Genomic DNA, 16930 nt, shown 5'->3' with positions numbered 1-16930 from the left:
CATGACCTTAATACTAAGGGTATCCAAAAGCAATTCCAATCTTGGTCCCCACATAAGATGTATCAGAACTTATGCTATATACCAAAAATAGAGAAAAACAGAATCTCTAAAGAACGCCCAAAACAACAAAATTGAAAATGTTGCAGGCTTGGTTTGATCATTATCTCATTGCTCACCATTTTTCTATTTTCAGTAACAGAGACCTTGACCCCAGGGGGTCCAAAAGCAATCTCAACCTTGGTCTTCATATTAGCTTGCTATATATACCAAGTTTGATAACATTATCTCATTACTAAACTTTAATTATTGTCTGGAAACCATTTTTCTATTTTCAGTAACAGTGATCTTGACATTGAACCCAGGCAGTCCAAAAGCAATCCCAACTTGGGTCTTCATAAGCTTGCTATATATACTGAGTTTCCCTGACTGTAGATATTGTCCGGAAATGATTGCATCCCATTCCATGAATGTCAAATATTCTAACAAAACTATAAAATATATCAAAACGAGAAATTCTGAGCAGTCCATGAAAAGAATAAATGTTATTTACTCCATTGGGATGAAAACATTCTACACTATGAATAAATTGAGGAACAAACATAAAGTATCTCATAAAATGCTTGTATAAACATAAATATAGTATTACAAATTTCCCCATCATGTAACTGGCCTCATTATCAACTGGTATTTTATAATGGTCAGCAGTACTGTTTTACACAGAAAAAAAAACAACAAAAAACAACATCACTTTTTCATGGGCTCTCAAATGTATGTGTTTAAGAGAAGACATACTTGTGTATCATACTTGTGTATTGACATGTTTGTTTACATGAAGGAGGAAGAACTGTTTTAGTGATATTATTTACTTAGATTGCCTATAGTTAGAGTCTAAGTGAGAGCACACATTTATAGCAGCAGACAAGATGTTGGTGCATTTCTATTTTAAAATTAAAAATACAATTATCAACAGTGGACAACTAACTAGTGTATATTAATTCTCTATCTATACTAGCCTGTTCTCCACAAAGAGCCACCTATTTTTTTTAAATCAATCAGAATGGAGGTCATATGATTTCATTCTTCATTTATACTTAAATTCTATCAAATCCTGATGAAGAATTTATACCTGGCCGAAGAACTCCAACTAGCAAACAAATTGTGATCTATGCTAGCTCTTACCTACTAAGCTTATGCTGCACTGTCAGAGCTAATTAGTGTCTTCATTTTTATTGGCCTGTAATTAAATAAATTTCATTACAATGCAATAGATTTTCCTCTTATGATTATGATACTTTTTATGCTTTGCTTATAATTATATAAAATATACTAACTTCAGGATAATGTAAGCAAAATTGTCAGGTTTATAATATTTTTTTGGAGAATTTTTATATGATTACAGTGTTTTTTTCACTTTTGGAGGTAAGGGGGTCGGTGCCCTTTGGAGGGGAAAAAATGCAATAGAAGGGCGAATTTTATTTGTTTATTTATTTTACATTGTTTTCTTTCCGGTAGAAAAGGGGAGCAACTCTTACAGCACAAGTTTAAAATACATCGCTTTTTCTTAATAAAAGGATCTAAAATATTGACGCGCCGCATGTTAAACTTGTTGGGACGCCGGGAGTAGCTCCCCTTACCTACCCGAGAACAATTTGTAAACAACCTTGCTTAACAGTAAGACAGTTTAGTCTTACAGGCATAAAATCAAACATTTTTCGGCAGTTATATGCAATAAAAAAGGTATTCATTGCAGGCAGATTCGCGCTGCCATATAGGGGGAAATTTTGGCTTTGAGTACTATTTTGACAGGGGAATTGGGCCGAATTTCGCGAGAAAAAAAACACAGTTAGCCCAAGGGGTTCATTGTGTGAAACCCATGAAACCTAGAATATAATGAACGTTACAAGCTGATTTGATTTTCAAATTCTTTTGCTAGAACTGACCAGCACAGCTATAGATTGTCACCCCGATAAATGGCTTAAATCCATAAACACATAGAGACAAACACATTAGGAACTAAGCCATTACTCCAGTTTTCCCTTTAATTTCAAGCTTAGAAAGAATGCTTCTACAATATACATGTATTTTCAAACACTAAAACTGTATCAAATACATGTATTAGTATGCTTTGTTTAAACTCATATAAAATATGTTATATTCATATAATATATAATTTTAGTACTATTATTCTTGGCTGAAATTGATGTTCATTTAAAATGCTTGTTGAATCAGTAATAAATATAATCAATTGTTTTAAGATAAATTATGTAATATGTTTTATGCACAAAAATGAAAACCTAGTAAAAATTTAATAGTAAATCATGTTTAATATTCAAAGGCATCAACTACTGTTTGACACCAAAAAAATATATATAAATAATATGAATGTTTAAATATTACAAAAACTTACCCATGAAATGGCATTTTAAGTCATTTTTTTTAATTCCTTAATACTTATGTTTTGAAAGTGTGATTCAAATCCACTAAAACAATTACACAAAGAACATTAATCTATGGGTCAAGAAGTAAGTTACAAAAAAAGTCCATTCTATTTATATTCCAGTTTTTAAAAGATTAGCTTTCATAATCATGATATTGAATCTCTTCAAACACTTGTTGAAAGTAGAATTGTAAAAAGGTAATTACATGCAACGAATACCATGATGTTTATCTGTTTAACAGGTTTATATATCTCTGTATTAAAAAGTTACTCAAGTTGAATATTCATTAGTTACTCAGTTCAATACCACATATGGACCGATTCCACATTTAACAAGAAAAAGTGGCAAAATATTTTAATCAATTTTGTTTCTGATAGGAAAAGCCAATATTGTAATTTGAAAATTGATTACAACAACTGATCAAACATAAATAGTTGACAACAAAACGTCATTCTGTTAAATATGAATGCATTGGTTGGTACTTTTTTTTTTATTTCATTTTATATAGATCAATATATTAGAGTCAAAACTGGTCTTATATTCCTGTATAAACAAATTATTAAAGCCCATGGACAAGTTTTTCCAGCAGTTTCTATGAAATCTATAACAGGAAAGTCACAAACAAACACAGTAACCTGCATTTTAATATGCCATAATATTATTCCTAACAACGGAAAATGTGCCTTGACAAAAGCATGGTGGTATTGGAACAAGAAAATCATCTTAAGTTTACTCTCTGGTAATGAAAGTTTTATTCAAAGAATATCTGTATAAGTCCTATTTGTAGTAAACAGAATGTAGCATGTATGAATGGTCAGGTCAATTATTGAACCAAAGCATTTCAGAATTTATGATAGTCAAAAAAACTCTATAACAGTATTATCCTATTACTTTTTGTGCGCACTTTATATTAGCAATCACTTTGGCAACAATTTTAAAACTCAAATAAATTTATCAATTTATTACTTTCTTATCCTCTACAATTAACCCATTAGGAAAAACAACATGAAAATTGTCTAATGAAGATGACCAACCCTGTATGATAGTAATTTGAATTCCTCAAGATTTGATACAAATAACTTTCTTTTGTTGTATAATTCATCAAATAACATAAACTGACATAAGGATGTAAACCTTATCATATAATTATAGTGCTGGAAAATTGGGGAAAAAATCTTATTAATTTTTTTTTATAATTATTATTATATTCTCTTGTATCTGGAATAGGTCCATATAAGTTCAGTTCATCTTTCATAACCAAGTTTATGTGCCAATTTACTTCAATACATTGCATTACATCTAATTAGTAGTTGTAGTGAGCTGTAACTACTGACTATTTCCATTGTTCAAATTTGCAGATAAATTAACCTATTGTAGTTAATAGTATGAATGGTCAGGTCAAATATTTAACCGCAATATCGCAATCTTAGTGACACGTCCTATGCATTGGTAGTAGCAAGTCTTTTTAATTGTTTGATCCAGGCTACCTTTGACGTCATTGCACGCTAGAGCAATCTCTGATCTATTGTCACTGTATTTAAACTTAAGACGAATTATGATTAAATTCTACAATATCAATTTACGGCTGGTATTACCTTACTATTTTAAGTAACAAGTATTAAAAAGTCCATGTAATTTAGGTGACAGTGATTTAAATTCAACGGTTACAGTGTTGTATACCGTATGATCAATAAGCAATAATCTATTTAAAATATTGGGTACAGAATCTTAAGAACAGGTTGTCAAAAGAAAGACAGAACTGACAGCTCATAATTCATAAAGATGCATAAATTCAGCTTTTGAATATAAAACAGGATGATTATGTGTTAGGTATTCAACATGCATATCAACATTTTATGAAAAGCCAGTTATATGAATATGCTCCAAAATCATTGAAATTAAATAAATGATTCAAGTTAATGACTTGGATACATTACAAATAGTGAAATTGTGAGCTTATTATGAAAAGATGCACAATGTCATACATAATAGAAACAAAATGTACTGAGAATTTATAAATGAAAAGTGGGGGTTAACAGAGGAAACAAAAGGTGACTTTTTTATCAAAGGGGGTTTCCCAGCCAAAAGGGGGTTAAAACCCTGGGGGGAGTTTTTTCCCTTGGGAGCAAAAATTTCTTACCCCCTTTGTTATTTTTTGGGTGTTGGGGAGTTTCAATAAACTTTAGCTTCCAACACAAAAAAATTTTTAAATAAATTCTTTAAAAAAAAAAATTTAAAAAATTTCTTTATTTATGACTGGAGATAAAAAAAAAAATTCATAAAATACTTAAAGACTTATAAAGCCAAAAATTGATATTTTTACTTTTTCTCAAAACTTTTTAAAAATCCCAGTCAAACATTTTACAAACATCACCCCCTTTTTGCATTCGCCAAGCTAAGGCATTTTTGGATCCCGGGCCCAAAAATCATTTAAATTCAGCAGTTTTTAGCTAATGGTCACCTAAAATGTCATTTCAATTTGATTTTATGTACATAGTTGCAAAATGCTTGCTGATTTCTTTAAGAACTTGTTCATTGGTGTCTTAATATTTGAATTGTTCACTGCATGTGCATGTTGTCTACATTATGCTAACTTTCATAAATGATGTACTTGCAGTCCGGTCTTTTCATATCTTTTAACAAGTCTACGCTCTCTAACCTGTATAATATTTTTAGGTAAGTGTCACTAAGGATGCCATTTTGGAGGGAAAATTGTAAGCATCAGTCTGTTCATTCCATTTAGGTTAACTGATCTGGCTGCACATTTTCTCTCCGAACAATTTTTTTTTAATCAAATAAATCTATCAAATCTTTAACTTCAACTATTTAAGCAACTTGCTTGGTGACATAATTCCAACTTACTTAATTTACATTCAATTGATATGATAAGCACAGTTGTCGATCAATTTTGATTTCTGAAACTAGTCTGTTGATTTACACATTTTGTTAAAAATTATCATGCTTCATTTAATGGGGGAATTAATCCTATTTAAAGATGATCCATTAAGATGGATTTGGATTCATATTTGATAGATGATAAATTACTGTATCAAAGTTACTGATCATTGATTATTTAAACCCTCCATACACAGATGTATAAACTGATCCAATAAAATCATGCTAAGACAGGGAACATTAATATATATTTACATGAAATAAAAAAAAGGTAGACGACTTACACATGAAAACACAAATTTATAATCAAACATTATCTCCCTGGATACAAACATTAAAGCACTTTCAATTTATAATGTAATATACAAATTTTGCTTCAATGAAAGTTATGAAATAAGCAGGTGACTTTTACTCATTATATCTCATTTTGCATTTATAAAGTACAATTTGAGATTTATTTACAGCAGACTTGTGCTAAAAAGCACCTCTGAATAAATGCTAGGTGTGAACAACCTGTCATGTGACCAGTTTTGACCCCCCCACGAAACAAAAAGAAGAGAAATTATAGCTTTATAGTTATTTTATCAATAGGTACCAATTTGGCAGAAATCAATTATAATGTCAAAAGTTCTAAAGCAATATTATGATGCAAGCATCTAAATGTTTATTTTTTGTTAAAAACATTACCACTATTTTCCAACCTTTTAGCATTCATTGATTCTTACAGACTTGAAGTATACATAACAAGTTTGCTTCTTTAAAATGAAGCATGAGTGAGGTCTTTTTGTAGCTGTGGAATATTTGTTTAATTGTTCAAATGGTGAGAAAGTAAGAATTTCTGATTGGTCGAATTGCATCAGTCTGCTAACAACAGAAAAATATCGGCTATTTTCTTCATTCTCCTAGTATTAGCTCAAATTAGGTAATCAAAATTGTGTTCTAAAGAAAAATTTTGGTACACATATAATAGTGGTTGGTTATAGTTTAGCTATAGTGTCTACTATTTTTCATAACATGAAAATAGTAAAATGCTATTCAGAAAACAATAATCATTTATAATGTTAAAGGAACTCCACAGACTGTGGTTTTTGTGTATGGCGGTACTGGAAATAATTTTTCGAGATTTAAGTACCATTTGACTAATAATTTGTGTGCAAATTTCAGATCATTAACTCACTCGTTTTTTTGTTGTTATTCTTATTGTAAACTAGAAATGTGTCCATAGGATACGGATGCCCCCACACGCCACTGTTCTGTCAATCTTATGACTCTAGGTCAAATATTTTTTGGACTACATGTGCCACAAGTTGGAAACTAAAAATCAACAAAGGGCCATAATTCTGTTAAATTTGGTCGCAGCAAAAATTCCTTCCTTTACTACCATCTACACATTAAGGTTGTTAATCCCTGGAAGTTTAAGCAAAATCTGCTATCCGGTTTAAGAGGAGTTGCGTTCACAAAATTTCTACATAGTATATAATGAAAAAATCAACAAAGGGCCATAATTCTGTTAAATTTGGTTGCAGCAAAAATTCCTTCCTTTACTGCCATCTACACATTAAGGTTGTTCATCCCTGGAAGTTTAAGCAAAATCTGCCATCCAGTTTTAAGAGGAGTTGCATTCACAAAATTTCTACATAGTATATAGTGAAAAAATCAACAAAGGGCCATAATTCTGTAAAATTTGGTCGCAGCAAAAATTCCTTTCTTAACTACCATCTACACCTTATGGTTGTTCATCCCTGTAAGTTTAAGCAAAATCTGCCATCCGGTTTAAGAGGAGTTGCGTTCAAAAGATTTCGGGACGTACGGACGGACGGACGGACAAGTGCAACGCTATATGCTCCCACATTGTTGGGGCATAAAAAGCCTTTTCACTTAATAGCACAAACTAAGCTTTTCAATTTATTTCTCAGTATATTTCTTTCATACCTTTCACATATCTTTCTATTTTAAGTGCCCCAGCTGATTTATGTAAGTCTTAGAAATTCTAATTTTATGTTTTAGACTTTTGTACCTCAGTAGAGAATCCTTTAAATGTAAAATAGATATTTTCCCCTTTACCCATTTGTTCACCTCGATGTTTATTTTGCCTTCAAGTAAAGTTGTATTTTGAAATGCCCACAACAAATTTTTGTAGACTGGTTCTAATGAATTAAGGCTTTAAATGAGATTCATTAACTTCAATTTGATGCCACAAGATCAAAAGAAGTTTAGAACATATGCAAATTAAATCCATTAATACCAATTAAGGGTGCCAAAAGTTACAGTATAAACATTGTAAGCTGTTTAAAAATTAAGCTTTGACTTATTAGTTTGATATCAGAAAACCTTACGTGAACAACTTCCATTGGTTATACATGTATTACTAGTAGAGAAAAACATTGTAACAATTAAGAACATCATAATTTTACTTACTTAGTTTAAAGACCTGGTTATCCTTTTTGTGTGGTTTAATTAATATAATCAAAAGCTGCTGTTTTGAAACTTTTTTTTTACAGAAACAGTAAAACTATGTCAGTGTGGTAGGAGATGTCTACCCTATCTGTTCACACTAGTCTGTCACCAATATATTCAGAAACATGGCTTTATGTGTAAATATATAATTTGAATCTAAATACACAAAATTACATGTCAAACACAATATGATATTACAGATAGATCTCACTATAATGATATTAAATTTCATCCTCATTTAGATATATCACCATGCACTGAAATTAATTCCCATGTGACACAATAACCCTGATGGTCAATAATTACTGCAGTCACTGTATCAAAGTATGAGTGAATACAGGCAGATATAATATGATATTAAAGCCATGATATCAAATAATATCTTTACTGATCTTAAAGTTAATTATGATTTCTTTAACGATAACTTAATGAATACCTTTAATGAACTTAGCCCACATAAATTTGAAACATAAATTTGGAACCTTAAATTATGCAGCCAGTAGTGAAATTGCACAGATGTGCAGATTATCCTAATTTTATACAAGTGACTAGACCAAGTCATTATCATTGAAATAACTCAAGTAGTTTTACAGAAAATATATTGAAACAAAAATATTTTGAAATGAAGTCAGACTTCTTTATTTGATAAGCTTGACATAAATGGAATCTGATTGTTGTGAGAAAAGAGAGTGAAAAATAGTGCATTATTAAAGTACAAACACCTGAATAGTATCTGACCATCTTTCCTTGACAACTTACCAGTTAATACCAATTTCATGTAAATGACCATCTACTAATATCAAATGATTCTGAAACAGCAGAGAGATAAAGCATCAAAATATTAATGTCAAGTGATATTTTGCCTCACCTGAGGACCTAACCGGCTACCCTGTGTGCATCAATAATTTACATAAACAAGACCAGTAAAAAGCTCATCTTCAATTAGTGCTTGAAAATAAAATGCAAATTTTCTAATTAATAGAAAAATACTATCTTACACAGTTACCCTGTATCTTTTGTGTTTCTTTTTCCTCAGTTGAAATACAGAAAATGAAAATTATTCAAAACTAAACCATTCATTTATTAAAGATTGGCAAAGGTTTAAAAAAAGAAGAAAACATAAACTGCTCATTACCATGTTTTGAAATTTTGCATCACTCAAAAGAAAGGTACAAACAAGCAGAAAAATAAGCCTTAACAAGCCTGGTCTTGATAATCTTGATAAAAAATTAAAAAGTAAATAGAATTGGTTGAGTTTGGTGACCACCATTTTTTCCCATATGTGTCCGTTATTATATTCGAAGACATAATGCCAAACTTTAAATTACTCCTTTAATAACACATGTATAAACTGATAACACCCACTTTGGAAAAATCTAAATCTTGCATATAAATCACACAATATTTCATTTAATTTATGTGTGTATTTTTTTTGTTAGTGTTAACAGTATGCCAAAATCTGACTGACTATATGCAAATAATAGCAACTATACAAGAAAGTTGTCTGTTTGAACAGGACATTATAAAAAAACATTTGAATGATAGCTTCTGATTCTTCAAAAAAAAGTTTTAGATATATGCATTCTTTCTCAGGTTTGATTTTATTGAAATGTTTTGTCTCATCTAGAGGCATTCGGGTCAAGATCAGAGGACTAATTGGATGACATATTCACAGCAAATATCTGGTTAACAATAAATCTGATTTTGTATCATTATTGAAATTATTGTCAGCTCTACACAACTTAATTGGTGATGGCCTTAGAAACCAGTGTGTTATACATAATGTAACAAGAATACTTAGTCAGTTTCAGGTTAATTACAGAAAAGCATATTTATACAAATTAACCTATTAACTGTATTTAGAGTGTAATAACAGAGCTTGGACATTTTTACTTATTCATGGTGCATGAACTACAAATGCAAACTTTCTGTAAAAGATTTCAAGGCTGATGTTTTTACATGATTTGCTTGCTCTAACGCACTGGTACAACATGTTTTTTTTTCCCATCATTAAACAATTTTATTAATAGAAATTTATAAGCCATTGTAAAGAAGGTTTAATATACATACCTTTCCCTTTATCAAGATAAAAAACATTCCATAATTTACACCAAAATTCCTTCAGACCTTTCTCCACTAACAACTGGCTGAATGTTTCCCCACGAACAACCAGCAATCTTAATAACAGTGTAGTTCAAATAAAACAAGCGAAAATGCCAAAGACACCTTAAAGACCAAGGGTCACAAACAACGGCATAAAAAGTTCAATAATTCAAGTCTGTTTGTATTGTAAAACAACTTTGTATCTACAATAATTACCTAGGCATATCTTGATAATATTAAAATGTAAACATCAAATATAGCAGAAATCAATACTCAATAGAATTTTCTCCAGGTAATACAAAAGTTGTTACAAATACAAATATGCTTAAATTTCCAACATTCTCATAAGCAAACTATTATATCAATTATTAAAGTCCCATATAAGTTTTCTGTAAAAGTTAATTGAAACTGCAAGGAGGGAACTCTTTAAGAGAAAATATTGACTAACCTGTCAAGGAGAGTTATGTATATTGACTGATGTGTATAAAATTACTAGTCATGGAGAATGATCCCTCACAAAAAAAGCACTGAAAGTACTGAAGTATACATTGCTTGATTGATATAATCCATTTTGACATCAAAAGCCCATTGTTGATCTTTAACCTATGCCTCGAAAACATAGGGATCATCTTTCTGAACCAAGATCAAATGGTCCCCTAACAAGTTGATTTCACATTGCACCAGGCCCTTTTTTCTTCAAAAGTTATTTTTGAGTCAAGGAAGATGGTAATGTTCCATCTTGTGTATTGTAGGACAAGGCCTGATAAGTGAGCAATAAAGAAATCATTTTTGAAAACAACCGTTAAATGGACTGCCAGTAATTAAGAATATTGAAACCCATCATATTGAAGTTTCCAGTGATGTGCTATTCTTGATAAAATGACCATGATCTGGTTTTGAACTCTTACAAATCAATTAAATATTTAATCATCCTAACAAGACTTTAATTACCAAAATTACAGGTACATCTATGTATGTACTTTGATGCATTAATAAATATATTCTGGTGTGTTGTATTTATCTCTACCACATTTATTTTCAAATGCATTACTTTATCGTTAATTAATAAAAAATGAAATCTATAATACAAACAATTCAAATGTACTGTAATATTCATTATTCAATAATTGTTTACATATAGTCTTCATGAACAACCTTTCCAAGAAATCCATTTATATGGACAGCAAGTTAACAAGGGTTTTTCCATAATCAGGTTGTGTTACCAACTTCTTAACTTTAGAATGAACCATTGAGCTAAAACATTTTTTTTTCTATTTTTTTTTGGCTACTGTGACATACTTCTGATTTTCAACCAAGGTGATCCATGTTCAAACTCGAGCAAAACCTGTCACACTCATTCTTACGATGTTGTGTGACATTTGGGACAAAAGGGTGACCAGAAGAGTGTTAACAAACTAAATGACCAGCAGATTGTTAACAACTGTAATGTCGCCTCCCGGGAACCCCTTGGTTTATCCTAAAGTAATGTAAATGGGGTTTTGGCCGGGGGGTATCCCCACGATGCTAAATGGGCAGACCGAGTTGCATAAATGGATGGCCGGGCACAACAATCTAAAACCCCACCCAGCCCGTTGGTTCGGCGTTGAATTTGCTTTTTTGGGTTATTATAACCCTTTTTTGTTCATAAAAATTGAAATTTTTTATTTTATGCTTTTCCAGTTGTTTTATTTGGGAATAAAAATAGATGTTATTTCTGATAAAACCCCTAGTGAAATTAAAAAAATAAAAAATTTTCCTGTAGCCCGGGCTATATCTGAATGCGGATAAAAAAAAATCAAAACTGAATGGAATAAAAAGGCAAAAATAACATGCCGTCATGAAAATAAATTTTGAATTTTTCTCGGGGGAAAAGAAAGTCGAGGTCCCCTAACATTATTTTAAAAATGTAACAAAAATAAAGAAATTAAAATTTTTCAGAACTTTATTTTTTAAACTTTTTTATGTACCTCATGAATTTTTGACGTCACGAGGAAAAAATGGCCCCCTATAAAGCGGGAAAAACAGTAAAAATTTTCTTAAAAACCTTAAAAAACGCATGGGAAAAAAAAAAATTTTAAGTTTTAATTAAGATTGAAAAAATATTTTCATTCCCCGGAACACCCGTATTATATTTTTTACCTTTTGTGGCTACCCACTTTGTGTATTTGGCATTGGTGTTCACTCAGTTGAAATTTTTTTTTTTTCAATCTTTTCATTTCAAAACAAACCCCAAAATCCCCCTTATATTCCCCTTTTTCGTTCGTCGGCTTTTAATGGTTGATTTTTAAACGAAAAAATAAAAAAGAAGTGGAAACCCGGGTAAACCCCCTGAGCTAGCCAACCTATAAGTTTCACCACTGACCTTTTTCATACTTGTACTTATTACAAAAAATAACTGACATTTTACAAAGGTAATAAATTCTATGTCATAGTTAATCAATTTAAACGATTGAAAATGTATATTTAGCAGCATTTTTTAAAAAAAATATATCTAGTATTTTATTGCAAGTAAAATGTTGTTTGTTTTTTTCTATGTTTTTGACGCTAGGCAGTATCATAGCCGATAAAAAATATTCATACAATGTTTATTACAAAAATATTACTGATATTTTTACATTTCTTACACATTAAATTATAATGTTATAAAATCATTCATTTAGACGGTTGAAAATTTTTATTTAATAGTTCTATTTTTGAAATGTCCATTTCATCGCAAGTAAAAATGTGTGTTTTTTTTATTTTGGGCTTTTTCATTTTTTTGACGCTAGACCGATACGTAGCCGAAAAAACTTTTCATGCTGTATTTTATAAAAAATTATAAAACATCACTGACATTTTTCTACATTCGTAACAAAAGAAAGTAATAGTTATTCATTTAAAAGGTTGGAAAAAGATAGCGGCTTTTGTTTTTAACTACGACTATTTTAAATGCCCGTTAAAAAATGTGTTTTCCGGCTTTTCCATGTTTTTATTTTTTTTTTTTTTTTTTTGACGCTAGACTGTAACTTTGACGAAAAACACTTTCATAATCGCATTTATAAGAATAGAATCATTCTCTAATTTACACTGGGTTGCAAAAAGAAAGTAAATTTTAATCATTTAGGGTAGAAAAAAGTAGATAAAACTTATTTTGTTGGAAAAATTATACCCAATTGTATATATCATCGATTTAAAACTGATATTATTGAACCCATTTCATCCGAAATAACCGACAAAAACCAATTTCATGCAAAATAAACTTTTTTCAAAAAATTTTTTTAATTGCCTTTTTTTGAATTTAATTATTTTAAAGTTTTTGGGGTTTAAATTTTTAAAATATTTCGGTTTAAATTTTTTTGGCCCGTTTTTTCCGGAAAAATTTAAATTTAAAAAAGGGGCCAAAGATAAAAATTTTAACAGGGTTTTTTTTGGGTTTTTTAAAAATTCTTAATGCTTTTAAAAAAATTTGTTTTTTTACCAAAGTTTCAAAAATGTTTTAATTTCTTTTTTTCGCCCCGGAATTTTTCCCACTTTTACCCTTTTTTTGGGGTTTTTCCTTTACCTTTTTCAATATCCCAACTTTCCCGAAAAATTGAAAGGGGTCGAACGGCTTTTTTTTTTACCCGATGAATCAGGCAATCTTTGTGAATTTCAAAAACATATTTTCTTTTTCAAAAATCTAAGGCATACAAAAATGAAAGGAAAATCATGTGTAAAAAAAGGTATCAGAAGAATAGCTTACGAAAATTTCTATTTTTTCGAAGTCACGATAATTGCCAGTTTTTAAAAAAAACATTTTCCGGTATACGCTGGTAAATTTTGTGACGGTGCTCCATACTTATTTTGTAAAACATTTTATTGCAATTTTATTGCATAAATGTAAATCGGGAATTTTATTTGATTTAAATTATCTATCTGAGATGTTTTTTCGTCCCATTTATATAATACACCGATATACACTTTTTAGAACTAGCAGACGACAGGCTATTCTTATCATTGCGTATCTCAACTGTATAAATCGCATGTAAAATGGTCTGACATATGGTAGGTTAACAGTTAATTTAAAATACTTTGGAGTCAAAAGATGTATTGAAGTTTTTATTTGTTTTTTATGAAAGCTAAGATCCAAAGCTTTCTATTGGTGTAATACATTTTAAAATCGGACATTTAATCACAACAAACTAGCGGTTTAAAAAAAAGCTTATTTTGTATTGTTTTAGCATAAGCGCTGACGGACTTTACTAATATTTACGAATGTAGTCATTCATGCTAGCAAGCGCATGCGTATATGCGAAGTTTAACGCGTAGGTATAAACTACGATTTTATCAATGAACTGTTAGTTTTTTGTTTTTCTTTAAAGGAATGTAGAGTCTATTATTTCATTGAAAATGAACGATTTTGGAAATTTCAAAGCATTTAAACAACTTTGCAAAACACTATTTAATGATGTGTAGTCGGAATGTAACGCTACTGCAGAATGAAGAACTAGTTTTTCTATAGCGGTTTTTATCCGGGAGTGGATGTTGTTCGGTAATGCATTAAACCTGTATCTTTTCTGAGATATAGCTTATAACTCTGTATACATTGCAAGCAATGTATACAAAAATAAATGGGTTGAACTGACCTGTGTATTGAGTACACTCAATATCTTGACATTCGGGTCAACATCAATTTAATGACTTGAATGAATTATCTTAAATAATGTAAGCACCAGTTTTTCAATTTCTTTGTTTTGATTTTATAAGTTATGACAAGTTCTGTCTAACAGGGAAGACTTGACATAATATCGTATTAGCCATTTAGGTTCAAGCTATTTGTTCATTCAGGGCCATAAAACTTGAAGAAGTATTTGGCTGCTATCCCAACCAATCTAGCCTCTATTTTTCTTTTTAGCAGCTTGATCCTTAAAATTTCCAAAAATTAACAGAGAAAGAAAAAATTATTCCGACTTTGCAACTGAGTGAATACCAAAAAACATAAAAGTTCCTGACATGTATAATGTTATATGATAATCATATTATATTGATTGCATGCCTCCAAAGTGACAACGGCACAACACTATTTTCTTGTTCTAATGAGGAAATAAACCCATATGAAAAGCTATAAAAAGGCAACCTTAGAACAGTGAAAATCCAAAATTATATTTAATAAAGAAAGAATCATTATGACTGAAATTGAGAATTGTTTTGACAGATACTCAGGTATTATAAATGTTGAATAAAGTTCTTTTACTGCATTTTTAGTATTTCTGAGTACTTTTCATTATTTTATTTTCTAGTTCTTATACTTTTGTACTGTACCAGTAGTTTTGAAGTAATGCTCCAGACAAAAATGTAACAAATGGCAATAACTCTGAAATTAGTGAAGATGGAGTTATGGTTCTTGTGCACTGCACTTCCTCTCAATGTGCTTTACCATTGTATGAAGTTGTATTGAATTCCAACCATAAGTCTTCAAGTTATGCTCTGGACAATGAAGCAATGGAAAAAGAAAACAAAGGCAATGGAAAACTGGTAACAAAGGTTTTGATATTCAATAGTTTTTCTCTGTAAAAAAAGCAATTACACTTTAAGATAGAGTTATGTTATGCCACTGCACTTCCCCTTATTGTGCTTGACCCTATTGTATGAAGTCGTATTTAATTCCAACTATTAGTCTTCAAGTGATGCTCCGGACAAAAAAAAATGCAACAGACCATTGGACTGACCGACCACCAGGTGACTCCTATATATATCACCCCCAAGACTTCGTTTCGGGGTATATTAAAAATAACCAGAAGGGGTTTTTGTCACAAAAACATGTCTCCAACATATGCACTCACAGGATGGAACAGCAGTATGTAAATCCAGCCAGCAGTTTGATATGTGAAGATTGGACAAATTTTTCTCTCTAATTTAGCTCTTTAGCCATTTTGTGAAGTAAAGTGGGAACATGAAGGCAAAATTCACAACAAGGGTTGGTACTGATCACTCCCCAGTCCTGTGAAGTTTCGTTGATTTCCCGCTGGAAGTTTGACCGGCAGTGATTTTAAACACTCAAATATATAAATCTGTGAATCAAATTGGAAGCAATTTGAACATCGACAGTAACAATGTTTTAAGCAAACTGCAATACAACAGCACAATACCAAATTGAGAATAAGAAAAATTTAGGAGAAAAAGATGAAATATTTATTTTCATACCACTTGATGAAAATAAATCGTGTATTTATAGAAAAAACTTGAATATCCTCTATTTGTTTTGGTAGGGCCTACTGGGAAATGATTTCAAAAGACCCCCAAAAATAGTAACATACTTTATGTATCTCTATATCGTTTGCAAAAACAGAATACTAGCTAGTGGATAATTTCCTTACATAACATCATTGAACTATGAGTGACTTAGCAGAATAGACTTTGTTGTATGTTCAAAATGGGTACTGTACAGATGTGATTGATAACATTTTAAGGAAATTTTTGAAACCTTTCATCATCAGACCATTATGCTGTTTTCTTTACCCCTTTCCTTAAGAAATTGCCTATATATAATTGTGACCATCACATGCAGACAATTATCTCCATCTCAAATATTGTAAACAATAACTTAAAATGTAGTTTATGAATAAAAATTACTTAAGAGTTATAACACACATTTTGACATTAGCACCTTTTTTTTATCGACTATTTTTTAATCATAAAAGGCGGCATCGCATAAATATGTGACCAATGATAATATGTCTGTTTTCTGCTGCAACAGTCACAATTATAGTTGTAACTGATTTAATTATATGAATTAAATATTTCTGTCCATTATGATATTGTGTTTTATCGGTTATGTCACCAGGCATGGTAACAATTAAAAAATCAAATTTGTAATTCACAGCAAAATTTAGGCTAAATTCTTCAAAGTTTTTGCAGACTTCAAAGTTTTTATTTTTATTTCTTGAATGATTTATTGAATATCAAATTTTTCATTGGAATTTAGAATTTTTCGTCCTATTTTTCTGAAATTTTAGCATTTCTTTGGAATGTGAAAAGGCAGATATTCGGCGTCAAATTTTGGATAAAAAAATCACTGA

General features: G+C 30.4%; 1 protein-coding gene across 4 annotated transcripts in view; it reads right to left on the bottom strand.

Annotated features, from left to right (window-relative positions):
- LOC132713057 (sodium/calcium exchanger 3-like) overlaps nucleotides 1-16930 on the bottom strand; it is a 128862-nt gene that overhangs the window by 94570 nt on the left and 17362 nt on the right. Inside the window, exon 3 of one of the 4 annotated variants that reach the window (XM_060695505.1) lies at nucleotides 8550-8599. The exons of the other annotated variants lie outside the window; for them this stretch is intronic. The gene's annotated coding sequence lies outside the window, so the exon portion shown is untranslated. The remainder of the gene's footprint in view (nucleotides 1-8549; nucleotides 8600-16930) is intronic. 4 annotated transcript variants of the gene reach the window in all.

The sequence above is a fragment of the Ruditapes philippinarum genome, unplaced genomic scaffold (assembly GCF_026571515.1).
Source record: "Ruditapes philippinarum isolate M1 unplaced genomic scaffold, ASM2657151v2 ctg100_1_1_1_1, whole genome shotgun sequence".
Classification (NCBI taxonomy): domain Eukaryota; kingdom Metazoa; phylum Mollusca; class Bivalvia; order Venerida; family Veneridae; genus Ruditapes; species Ruditapes philippinarum.
Note: the sequence above shows the minus strand (reverse complement) of the source record. Positions and strands in the feature narration are given on the sequence as shown.